This window comes from Copidosoma floridanum, unplaced genomic scaffold, assembly GCF_036245765.1.
Source record: "Copidosoma floridanum isolate Cflo_tuat_1 unplaced genomic scaffold, Cflo_Japanese_pri ptg000020l, whole genome shotgun sequence".
Classification (NCBI taxonomy): domain Eukaryota; kingdom Metazoa; phylum Arthropoda; class Insecta; order Hymenoptera; family Encyrtidae; genus Copidosoma; species Copidosoma floridanum.
Genome location: NW_028321897.1, coordinates 39,906,512 through 39,920,140, shown reverse-complemented (window position 1 = coordinate 39,920,140; position 13,629 = coordinate 39,906,512).

Here is a 13,629-nt window from a genome sequence, read left to right as displayed (position 1 = left end):
ACTCTATTGTTCGATGGTACATAGTTACGTACCTACCTGCCTGCCTGATTGGCTTATCGAATCGACTCTCGTGTTCTCGAATACAGGGAACGGAGTCTTTGGAAAAGATGTGTACTTAGACAGCCGAACGAAAATCTTAGAAAATGAATGGGGGGAGGGAGGAAAGAGATGAATACGGTCGACGCAAGGAGACGGAGGAGGGGAGAGACGCATCAGGTAGATATACATAATGGGCCGGCTGGAGTTAGGAGACGAAGAAGAGGAATGTGGTTTTTTTCATGCCCCTTGTAACTATAGCCTTGGAAACGGGTGGCCCATTAGGTAAAGGTGAGAACGTAAGACGAAAATTCAAAGGAAAAAGCCTCGCTCGAAAATTAAGTATTTTCATCTTTCCTCCCACTTTTTAACTGGAATGATTATTATGATTCAATTGCGCTTGTAATAAAGTTGGAACTCGATTTATTCGGTGAAAACAATGAACGGCGTTTCACTTGTTGTGTAACAAGCATGAAAACAACATCGAAGAAAGCACGCGTTCAGCAGCTAGCACACTTTGACGTAAACGCCATGGCCGCGACAGCATACGTCCTTACTTATGCCTCGTGTGAAGAGATAAAAAACGCCTAGGGGGAAAGTGACAACGTCATGGAGACTCCTCGCTCGGTGTATGGGTATATAGCAATACAGCTCTCACCAAAATCCGACGATCAAAACACGATGCAAGCGCGCACCGGCTCGCTAGTTAAGGACGTTGCCTACTTTTTTTTTTTTTTTTTTTTTTTTTTTTTCGTAGCTAACAACGTTATCGACGTCAAGTAGATGGCTGGCAACCTCGCCTGTTGATTGTATACATATATATATATGTAATCTTCATTCAAAGTTGTCTGCTTCTGCTCTCAGCTTAGTGTTTCGTGTACCTACATACATGTGACATGTACATACATGTGATATGTTTGTGTTTTTACGCTGCCTAAAGAACAAATATCACGGGAAAAGTAGGTACTTCATGGAATCAGACGCACTCTTTGACTTTTTAAAAATATCGCCAAGTGACACTACAGCTCCGAGTTGTAGCTTCTGCTGGCTGTAGATGCAACGTTGCCACATGTTTTTCATTTATGTTATTCTTATTATTCTGTTACAAATATTTCCGTAATATAAATTATAACAATAGTTGTAACTTTGCACAATTGTTTCTCACACTTTATTTCGAGCTTTATTCTCTCTACAACTCAAATTTAGTTATCCTGTGTGATTTCCATCACATTTTTGAATTTATACTTCTATAGGCGCGTTATGCGCAGGGGTAAATCAACGATTTCAGATTTTGACCTTGAGAAAAAGTGTGACGGAAGTGGATTTTGCTTGATTCTCCCCCTTCGCGCCGCCCCTCGTGACGTACTTCCGGTTTCCTCTACACTACATGATTCCACACATTTTAAATTTCATGAATTTTATTTCTTTTTTTTTAACCAATTCTAAAAAAAAAAAAAAAAAAAAAAAAAAAAAATTTTCCTAAGAGAATTTGTATCTAACTTTCTGGCCACGGCCCTTATCTACTCTGCTATGAGCAGGCCCAACATTACATTTACAATTATTTCATGTTACGTTACAGTTTGTAATTTATTTTTAATAGAAATTTTTATTTAATGAACATTTATTTATTTGGTCTAGTTACAAATTAAATACATAAAAAATTTACTTAGTAAAATAATTTTTTTTTCATGTTTTTAAAAAAAACTAGGCAATTAGTATATTTTAGCAGAGCACCCTTCTAAATCATTAATAAACATTTATTTCTACGTATTTCATTTATTACTTTTACAGTAAATAAATAATTTTTTATGAAATTTTTTTATATTTTTTAAAAATTTTCAAAAATTGCACAAAATTTCATTGTACTGTACGTGGGTCTATTTGAAATTTCGATAGGTTTTTCTAAAAGTAATCTTTTGTACCCAAAAAATTAGGAGATTCCTACAAATCATATAAATAACATTTGATGTAATTTTTTTATATGGTTACAGGTTAAATATCCATTTTTTTTAATGTATCATGTATAAAATAATGGTACAGTCAAACGAGCTGCATTGTTCGTGGGTATTTTTTGTGATATTTCAATATACGTTGGACATTTGAATAATATCTGTCCAATAAACCTATGTGTGATGAACGTCTTAAAGGGACATTCACTGGCATGTAATACGACCCTATTGAAGAAAACTATATTACAGAACGGTTTTTGTTGAGTTGAGTTTTCTATGTACAATTATATTTTGGGTACTATTTACAGCTGTCCCATAAGAGCAGATAATCTTTAAAAATCAGTGGACAGCGGGTGCTTGGGTACCCAAGTAAGAAGTTATACTTCTATAAAATTATATGGCAAATAATATTATTATAAACATAAGTATTCGCAAAATAGCAGATCGTTCAACTATCCTGTTTTTTACATGTTTAATTTAAAAAATTTTTAATAAACATGAAAAAATCACTTTAAGTTGGATTTATAAGATCTATATAAAGCTGTCATTTCTTTGTTTATATGAAAGATTACTATTAAATAAACCTGTTTTACTTTGAAGTAGATCTAAGATTTTTTTTTTTTTTTTTTATTAACACAAAAAAAAGGGGCCAAGTATGCGTAAAAGCGTGTATGTAAGTTTATCCTTATGAGAAAAATAATTTCCAGCGTTGCAGCATATATTTGCGCTCCTCCCACCTCTCTGAATTTTGTTCTCAATGACAAAGGAAAAATTGTGAAAGAAGAAGACGCAATAAAAATCAATTATTGTATTTATACAGTACGGAAATGTTTTTTTTTATTCATGAAAGTTCTGAAAAAATTGTATAAACAATAATTTATTTCTTTTGAAAGTAACCAATTAATGATATGTAAATGAATGTTTCAAATTTTCGAAAAAGTCATGTACTAAAAAAAACATATTTTATTAAATAACTTGCTTATTTAATGTAAAATGTAACCAAATGAATAAATCCACAATAAATAAAAATTTACATTGAAAATAAGTTATGAACTGTCAGATAAAATGAAGTAATGAAGTAATCGGTTTTTCTGTATCCGGCCCGCTGATAGCAAAGTAGGTAAAGGGCTTGCTCAGTGCGCAAGAGAACAGGGGCTCTAATCTCTTTGAAAACTGTTTTATAGAAATTAGTTAAAAGAAAAAGAAATAAATTTAAAATGTGTACTGTAGTGAGTGCGGTGCTTTGATGTTGTGTTGTGTGGTGGCGTTGTGTGGTGTATGAGGCTCTTTTACAGTCAAGCTTGAATCAGATGGCGCCAGGGTACGTCGCAGCTGTCATGGCCGTCTCATTCACACAACATTACTTTTCAGTATTGTATGTATACAGGAAATTAAAGTGTAGTGGTAAAGCGCAATATTTGAAATTTTGAAATGAATAAGGAAGACAAGAAAGAATATTATGGGAGCTTAAAAGTTTCAGAATTGAAAAAGCTTTTAAAAGGGAAAGGAGCAAGAGTCAGTGGAAGAAAAGCAGAACTCGTGGACACGTAAGTGTACATTTTAGGTTATATTTACAAAGCTATTTATGTATTTCTTTACTGATGATTGGTCTCCCCTTTTTTTTTATCACACTATCAGAAGGAAATTTAAATTTCACTTTCTTATCGCAGGATATTACACTGCACTTCCTTTTTCCTACTACCTTTAAACGTAAACGCAAACAAAAATTGTCTGCAAACAACAGCAATCATTTACAAAGATTATGTCTTCTGCTTTGCTCATCACGCAGATAGGCTCACGGACACAATACACAACTGTAAATTTGACGGTGTGTAAGTGCGACGGCCATGACAGCCACGACGTGCCCTGGCGCCATCTGATTCAAGCTTGACTGTAAAAGAGCCTCATAGAGGACCGGAAGTATGTCATGAGGGGCGAGGCGAAGGAGGAGAATCAAGCCAAATCCACTTCCGTTACACTTTTTCTCAAGGCCACCTATCTGAAATCGTTGATTTACTCCGTAGGGGAGAACGCGCCTATAGAAGTATAACTTCAAAAACGTGTGTATTCTAGACGCTCTCAATATTCATATACTCGGTTTTCATCGACTTCTGTGATTATTTCCAATAAGTAGGCAACGTCCTTAAATTGGAAATCCACAAGTTACGGTATCACCGTAAAACTCGATCATACCTATGTATGTATACACCGAATCACAGAGGGAAGACGGAAAAAAATCGTTTCTCATCGTTGTCCCAAGCATCGGAGTAGGTACTAAGTATAGTATTCGCTGCGTGTTTTTCAGCGTTCCTCATATTCCTCGCGTCATCTAGCGCGGCGTGAGTTACCGAAAGTGCGCTAGCACGGAAAACGAGAGTGCAAAAGTTTATTCCGCTCTCCAGCAAGTAATATTTTCCAAGGAGATACGCATCTTGTACAGTTACTTTCACCTCCATCGCCGTCCCAAGTGAAGGTAGCTCTGCGCGCCGCGCCGAGCACTCGAGCGTTTTTCCACGATATAATAGAATGAGCGAGCGAAATATGAGCCGCACCGTATACCTACACCTACCGACACTTGGTTATGTATATCCCTTCTCTCATTTAGCATATTTCGCTGCATGCGAGCCAGGACGATATGAACGATACACGACGCCCACGGCATTGCTCGCGAGTGAAAATTTTTTGCTGCTATATACTTATACTAAAAAAGAAGAAAGGCAACAGGGAAGGGACAGGGAGCAGGAATAAAGATCGCCAACAGGGAGAGCTCTCTAGTTCACTTATACGCGCGAGCACGTGTGTGTGTGTGTGTGTGTGTGTGTAAAGAGGGGGTGTATACTCTGGACAATAATATTATATGTATTCCTCGGCAGAGCCAGTAATGCAGGTAGCGAATGTGAAAACAGGCCAGCGATTTATTATTTGCACCCGAGACTAGCATCAGCTATGCACATCAGCCCCGTGTTACGCGTGTGTTTACCCGTACCAGCTATAAGCGGACATGCACGTATTCGCTGCTGTAAGGTAATGGATGAGCAGCACACACCATGTGATGTTGCTGTACATGTCATTGTATATAAATATGCAAGAAAGCAGAGTGCTGCGGGATCTCTCGTCATTTTTCATCGTCCTCGTCCAAGACTCGTCGACTAGAAATGCATTGCTGCCCCCGCGGTTTTCTTCGTTTTTCACCTACATCAGCCACGCGTGTATAGTATGTGGAGTGTCGGTCTTTTGTCCGTATGTTGCGTTGCCGATTCTCATTCAGGGATGGGGGGGAGGGGGGCAACGCAGTTTTGGGATGGTTTTGTAGCACAAACGAACAAAAAAAGTTTAGATCAACACTTTCAACTTTGGTTTGCTGTCTGTTGAGGTACTTGTTGGTTACACTTGGCGCATTTGGCTACAACTACTTTAGGCTAATTTTTCTTCAGGCTGTTGTATCGGGTCTTAAAAACATTTTGACGATTTTTTAATTTCTTTCTATCGGTATGGTAAAGAGTTGATGAAAACCGTGATCGTGATGCCCAAAATTCGTGCTCGTGTGGATAGAGTAGCACAAGTTTGGCCATCTGACGTCAAACTTGGCCTGCGGTAACCTGCCACTAATTGTTTAATTTGGAAGCAATGGCTATAGGTACACTAAACAGTTTCGTGAAATAAACGTTTGTATGCATAAACGTCCATCGCTTGTGGCTTCAATAAAAGGCAAAGGAAAAATCAGTGTGCCTTTGAAAAATGACTTTGACTTGCCAAACTTGGGCACTTTTCGAATGCTTATGATGGTACAGTTATGAAAAGAAAGTCATGCAGGTACCCATAAACGAAAAAAAGCACGTGCAGACAGTATGGGAATATTTAACTCGACGATTTCGATGTGTACGAATCAGTAATAAAATAATCAGAATTCGGCTTGATCACTTGAATACCCGTAATTTTCCGGATCGTCTGAGGAGGAGAATCAAATGCCACTTCGGTGTTATTTGCGTGCACATTCGGATTCTGAGCTTCTGTCTTCTAAACGAGAGCCATCGAATGAGGCGAAATCGGTGTATATTACAGATATGAGGATGAGTCGCTTTGAATGGGGAGTCGATTCGCGACGCTTTATGTTTTATGCAAAAGACTCCAAGGCAAATTGCCACTGTGAGAGTGACTCATGTAGAGGGGGTGCATATATGACACGCAAAAACACACGAGACAGACCCGTGCGATGGCAATCATAATTATACTTCGTATTCACGTATACACACACATACACACATCGCATGGGTTATGCACAAAACAGATTTAATCACTTGGAATCGTTGCGTCACTCACATTTATTCCTTGCATCGTATACACGATTCGTTTCACATTTGGTGCGGTATTACTTTACGTTGCGTCACAATATTGAGAGAGGCATAAGTGAATATCCAAATTAATATTAAAAATCTGCTGGAAAAGACGCTTCAAACTCATCACTCTGATGTAAAAGCTCCAAATAGCTCCAACCACTGATCAGGGAAGGGGTCCTGTTGCGGGTCACGGGTTCAGTTATTCATGTGCACCATGGATTCCTTACACCGAAGCACCAAAAAAGTTCGAACACCAAGCTCGGTCGTCGGTTTGAAAGTCTGGTCCAGCAATCAAAATGCACATTAAATATACGTCTTTCTATTGGCTCACGTCAGTTTCTCTCAGTCGCAAGTGATATTGGGTTGCACTTGGATCACCAGGCATCGAACATCAGGTATGCAATCCTGGCGATGAAAATTGAATTTCCGTAGTTTTTTTTTAGAAAGTTTAAAACAATAGAAACCAAGCATAAAGGTATCAAGGTATCTTATAAATATATGGCACTCCTACACTATTGTTCAAGAATTTTGTCTGGTTCATCATATACCTTCATGTTTTGGAAAAAAAAACATGTAACCAATTCCAAATCTGAAAGTATTTTTTTATTTATTAGCGGCCGGAAGGACAATAGTGAACATCTCGCATCAGACAATTTAAGAGTATTATTTTTTAGTTACGGTAATGTTCATGCACACGGATGAAAAAACTTTTTAAGAAATTAAAAAATGTGACTATGTATACAGACATATATTAAAAAAAAAAAAAAAATACGTATTGTATATAGATGGATATAACAGCATAAGTACCTATTAGTAACTTTTGCATGGCATAGACGGCACGAGGGTATTTTAATCTCAGCTGCAATGCAGAACATAGGCATAGACACACACGGAGAGACAGCGAAGCGAGGCCAGTGCAACATATTTATCAAACTCGATTATCCATGAGGCAGGTGTGTCCAGTCTTCAAGCTCATTACGTAAATACGTTGCTGGTGCACACATCTCCGCAACGTATAAATATGAGGTTTTCTCTCTCTCTCTCTTTCTCTTTTGCAACGCAACCAAATAAAAATGAGAGAAAAAGACCAGAGTAAAGGATAGAGATCCACCTCGGATAGAAGAGCTGCAGCAGCCTCCAACGTATTGCGCCCGCGCCGGCAGCTCGACTGTCAGCGGGAGAGCCGGCGGGACGATCTAATTTACAATTTCACTCGACGCGACGTAGCGACGTGGTCCTAAAAATTCAGGCGCACCTCTGCTGCAACTATACGTATTGCGTATAGGTATATACTCACTGGGGACGTCATCATCATTATGATGATCACCGTCACTCTTGCTTGGATGAGTCCGGGTGCCCTTTCTCCATTGGATATTATCCACTCCCCCTCTGGGGTGGCGTGTCACTTTGGGAATCTCTTTTTTCCTTTGCAACTGCGAGAGAGATAGAAACGTTAACGCCAAAGCAGCGCACGTGCTGATGGCCCCGAGGCGCAAAACCACGGAGCTGGAAAAAGGAGCGTGATGTGACCGCGGGGCCTTTCCTGCACGGCTCTCCGTGTGCACATAGGTACAGTGCGTTGGATTAGGACCCGGGGATGGATCGTACGGCGCGCAACCGACTGTTATTACAACCATTGCGGGAGAATCAAGCGGCTGCCTCCACCGCCCCCATAGGGTCAATATTGCATGAGCTGACGATCGTCGACTGGTCACTGTTTGTTATTGCGCGTGTGCTGTTTGCAGCCAACATTTGGCCGGTCGTGCACAACTTGTTGATTCGCTCTGCCAACCAATGCCGAAACTGAGGGATTTATCTTTTGACTCACTTGGACGTCGCACGTGCACTTTTTCTCTCATTCGTTGAAAAAATATTCCACACGCGTAAAATTAATTTTGCATAAATACGTGGAGATAACGCGGGGTGGGGGTGAATTTGAAAAGAAGGGGGGAGAGTTCACAGAGAAACATCGAGATACACACACACACACGAGCTAGGTACGGAAAAGAAAAAAGCGCCCACAAAAGAGTCGGGAGTGTCGGGAAGCAAAAGATACGTCGCAGGGAGGGAGACAAAAAAGTGCAAATACAATGGAATTTCGTGATGGCGTATATTACAGCGTTGATATACACAGCGCAGTAGCAACGACAGTTGTTCAAACTCGGTGCGTCCGTTACACAAATCTCGGTACAGCGCGACGTTTGAATGGGACGGGATCGCGCGTGCTGCTCGATGAACCGAGAAGAGAGTGCCTGGTGAGATGCACGGCTTCACGGACCTCCAGCTATACCTCAATTCCTGGCCTCAACAAGCGCGCCTGTCGTACCCTTTTTCTCCCCTTCTCCCTCCTCCGGAAAAGACGTACCTACAAGTAAGTACGTTTGTTGATCCTCGGGTGGACCACATCCCATTCTTCTACAGATACTTTTTTCGTTTTTCATGTATTTCTTGGTCTACCTCGTCAGGGAAGATTTTGTTCTCTCCATGTCGGCTCATCAGAACCATTACACAAGTCCCAAGTCCGCGCAGATGTCTTGCGTGCAGTGATGGCCACTGTTGCACGTATCTCCCATCAACTATCATCTATGAATTTAGACGGTAAACGGAGCAAAGTAGAAGGGACATAAAGCGATTAACGTTTTTTCGATCGACACATTCAAATTGATACTGACTTTCGCACTCTTAAACATTTTGCATTTTATCAAGTCTTCGTCAAACAACTTCTACCTCCAAAAAATCTATGGTATGTTTATAGATCGAGTTCCTTTGTCAATGATTCACTGAAGGATCAATTTTTTTTTTTTAAATTAATTGCCCAATGGGATGAACAGCAGCTAAATTTAACCTAGACCCCATATTTCCTCTATCGAACAAAAATTTTATTGTCGTCCGCACATCTTGGCGACGAACAAAGGAAATGAATGCTCGCTGAAGGATTTTCTTGAAAAAAGAAGGTCTCCTTTTGTATAAAGTTTGCAGTTTTCATCAGAACTACTTACGACTACGAATAAGTATCGAAGTGAGGATGATGCATTTCAAATTTGCATCAAAACTCTGAAACTTTTTCCAACAAACCCAAGTACTGACGATTATTTTTCCTGTCTATCGTACATATGTATAAAGCACAAAACGTAGACGTGCAATGCTACTACAGCGTATACTCTTGTTAATAGCATACAAGGTTGTTAAGATAACAAATATAACGATTCGAATCATTTAACGTATAAAATGCGTTACATCACATTGACGGGCATTTTTTAACGGATCGTATTTCTAGTCAGTCTGATTCGAAAGCGTTTTGTAAATACGCTGTAGTAGCATTGCACGTCTACGTTTTGTGCTTTATACATATGTACGATAGACAAGAAAAATAATCGTCAGTACTTGGGTTTGTTGAAAAAAGTTTCAGAGTTTTGATGCAAATTTAAAATGCATCATCCTCACTTCGATACGCACCCACGACTACGATAATGCACGGTAGCACTGAACCATCCGAATGTTTGATGGAATCAAAGTTCCACCAATAGGTATATTTCACGGGGAGCCTCTTCTTCCTTTTTTACTTTGTGCTCCACCGACCACCAATTTACGAGAATCCTCATAAAAAAGTTTGGTTTTATGAGTAAAAGTGTAATCACGCTTACGAGTCTTTGCGTGTACAAGTACAAAACTTAGCAGTAGGTATGCACCGTAAAAGCTATTATACGTACAAAAGTGATATACCCATCACAAAACAATGATCATGACTGACATCTTATAGATGCCAAATTTATGCCAAATTCCATCACTAAGACGTCTTTTAGTTATCAGTTGTCTGAAGATAACATTTTGACAACTGATAACTAAAAGACATCATAGTGATGGAATTTCGCGTCAATTTGGCATCCATACGATGTCAGTATCATCAATGTTTTGTGGGATAGGAAGAAAGATGAATGTAGCGTCGTCACAAGTACTATCGAGTGAACAGGTGAAAAGAGAAAGCACTTAGAGCTTCAGCGTCCCTTATTGACCCTAAACCTGGCTCTGGCCAAAATGAGCAATCAATACACGCGCGGCTACAAGCGAGTACTGTGCGCAACAGCCATGAGTGTATATACGTGCTTCAAAATGACAGCAGAAGTACCATGAAACAACATGTCGTAACGCGTGCTCTCGTGTAGGCTATAATGCCGAAGGAAACGAGCATCGGGACGAGGAATGGTTCAGGAGAGGAGGGCACGTTGTTTTGTTCTCTTGCCGCTCGACGGAATTTGAAAATAAACGAGAGGTGCAGCCCCACGTACTTATTAAGCACATTTATAGTACCAAGAGAGTATGGATCATGAACGGTATGTACACAGCAGCGACAATGCAGTATTTTGTACTGCTACCTATAAGTGAATATGCGAACAACGATGAAGATCCCTCGCGTGCCCACGTGTGTAATTATGATTCGGGACAAGCAGCGTAATAGTAAAAAGAGGTACGAAATTTGCAACCATACGGATGTCGTGTCAATATATCTATATAGCGACAATAATCATAGAAGCACTGCAGTGATTCAGTGATTGTGAATTTGCTCTCGTAATCGTAAAATAGCGGGTAAGAGAATCTCGTACTACGCATTTTCTAATAAAATTCACATCATAAAAGGTACTTGTGTTACTCAAATACTTGGAAAACATAATTTAAAGGAGCTTGCGGTAGTGGGAACAACGTATTTAATGTAATTAACATTGAAAGCATTTTATATGGTAATATGTTCAGGTGCATATAGGTAAAAATGGCCAACCGTGTTTATACCCTGTGTACATATTATGAAAAGTAATTTTGAAGTTTTTCGAGCAGCTTTTTTGGTCTTGACAGAAAAAAGAAAGCAAAAGTTCGGGGGTATAAAGCTATTTAGCTCTGCCTTCATTAACAGGACAAGAAATCAATTCCTTGTGAGAATTGTGACGGTTGTCACTGCCAACGGTAACTCGACAACAAAACAGAGCAGAGCATCGATAATTACACTTACAATCTTTCGAACAACAATAGTTTCCGCAACCATATTAATTGAATAAATAAAATAACATGTTTGGCTCTCTGGATATAAAAATCTAAATGACCTTTTCCTTATCCCATACGTTACAGCTATACTCAATTACAACTGTACGAGAAATTAGATCCTCAATAATAATATTATTGGGCTCGTGTTAATCACGCGTTGAGTGTATAAAAATATAAAGGTAGCAGCAGTAGAATACATAAGCTATATCTCGAAAGCACCTCGATACGCCTATTGGGTATGAATGAGACAAGAGCTCGCGGCGCTCCTGACTTTAGACGCGAATGCCGTTATTTGCCCGTAACGTTCCGTTGCAGCTCTTACACGTGACGAAGGCTATATGCCCCGCTTAACACGTGTTTTATAGCTCGCCCAACTTTCTCCTTCCATCCTTCTAACACGTATAAGTATCATGGAGAGCAGAGAAATCTCATCCTATATGAAGGTACCTATACGTTTCATCCATATACAATGTCACATGATTCGATATAGGTTATATAGGTACGGGTGCACGCAGAGCATTTTCTCTCGTACGTCTACTCGAGTTAGGTACGGCTGCTGCTATACTGCTATCTCATCCGCGTAGAGTGCGCGTACCTTATAAAGCACAAGTGATACGCTACCCTGAGTCTTCTTATCTCGATTCCGCGCTCTCCGAGGTCCCCAGAGCTTAACGGCGCTCACTTACTTGCCGTACACTCACAGGGCAGAGGCAGCCCCCCAAAGGCTATTTTCGCTGCTGTATTGCTGAACCCCCTCTATTACGGGGTAGCTATACATGCAACAGCCTGGAGAGAAATAAGAGAAACTGGCCGCGTGTACAAAGAAGAGCTGTACACTTCTCCACACTCTTGCGTGATTTATATATCGTCTGGCACCCTATATTTCATTTCCACCGCTTTTGACTGTCGTTCAATACGTGACAAATTAAGCTGCTCGTTTTCGTCTTGGCTCGACCGCCGGAATCGGGACTTCCCATCCGTAATATTCGGAGCGGAAATGGCCGGATGCCCGGGGAGCAGACACGCGGACGACTCTGCTCCAAGAGCGAGCTGGAATATTCTTCCTTCTCTTCCTTGATTTTTTGTTATTTTTCCTTCGAATCAAGTGAGAGGAGTAGAAGGAGGAACGGGGCGAGGGCGCTCTGCTTTCGAATTGCGTTTTCTCATTTCCTCGGGAGCCAAGGGTTGATCGAGTTGCTGGTTGTAATCACCGGCACGCAGGGTTTGATGGACGTTTTTTTCGCAAACTTTTCGCGCGTGAATTATTGGTGCCCATGTGCTACGTTGTCTCCTTGATGAGCCACTGATCATTAATAAATTTTATGCTCAAGTTTGGTTGTAATACAAATTGCGCTCGCATCCATTTTCCAGCCATACGTAGGCAGGTAATTACGTTTAATGCAAAAAAATCGCTGCTCAATTATTGATGCACAATAATCCAATTACACCGCTTATCGAGTATTTGAGTGAGGAACAGTCCCTATAGTCCCCTTGAGAAAGATTAGCATCATCGGAAATATAGAATCCAAACGTTATTCCTCCTTGTCACCCCGTACTTGAGTATCCATGAGGGAAAGAAATTCCGAGAGAATGCGATATATATAAAGAACGTGAGGTATACGAGGTAAATATCGTGTACACCGTGAGGAGCAGTCAACGTCTCTAGCTCCGGTGGTTACCGATCGCGACTAAACCAATAGTTAAATCGCGTTAGGCAATAAGTGCTGAGAGCCTCTACGGGAGCCTCATCACAGGAGAGTTGGGCAGAGAGCTACACTCGCTCGCCCAATAAGCGGATTACTCGACTATCAGAAAGGGCTTTGAGCGTATTAAAGAATTTTCGGCTCTCGATGTCGCTGCTGCTGGAACCCGTGGGGTGAGCCAGCTGCTATACGTACTGGCCCTTTCACGCGATAGATACGTACCTACCCTTGTACATTGCGCACGTGCACACAAGTAAGTACCAACGTGTATACGTGGGAGGGTGGGCAAAGGAAAAAGCGCAACTTGCCTATATAAGTACTATACAGGATGAGGACGAACGGGAATCAGTGCACGCCAAAGCCGGCGTTTTTAATATTCAAAGCAGCAACGGTGTATATATGCCAGTAGGCGGGTGCCCTCTTGGTTAAAAATTCCGGCCTGTTTGGGGGGGGGGGGTGTCGCGCCCCCGATGAAGATACTCGCGATGGATAATAGGATGGTACGTACGCACGTTAAACATCGTCAAATAATGTATAGGCATATGTGAGCTTCGCTATCTGACGATTGGC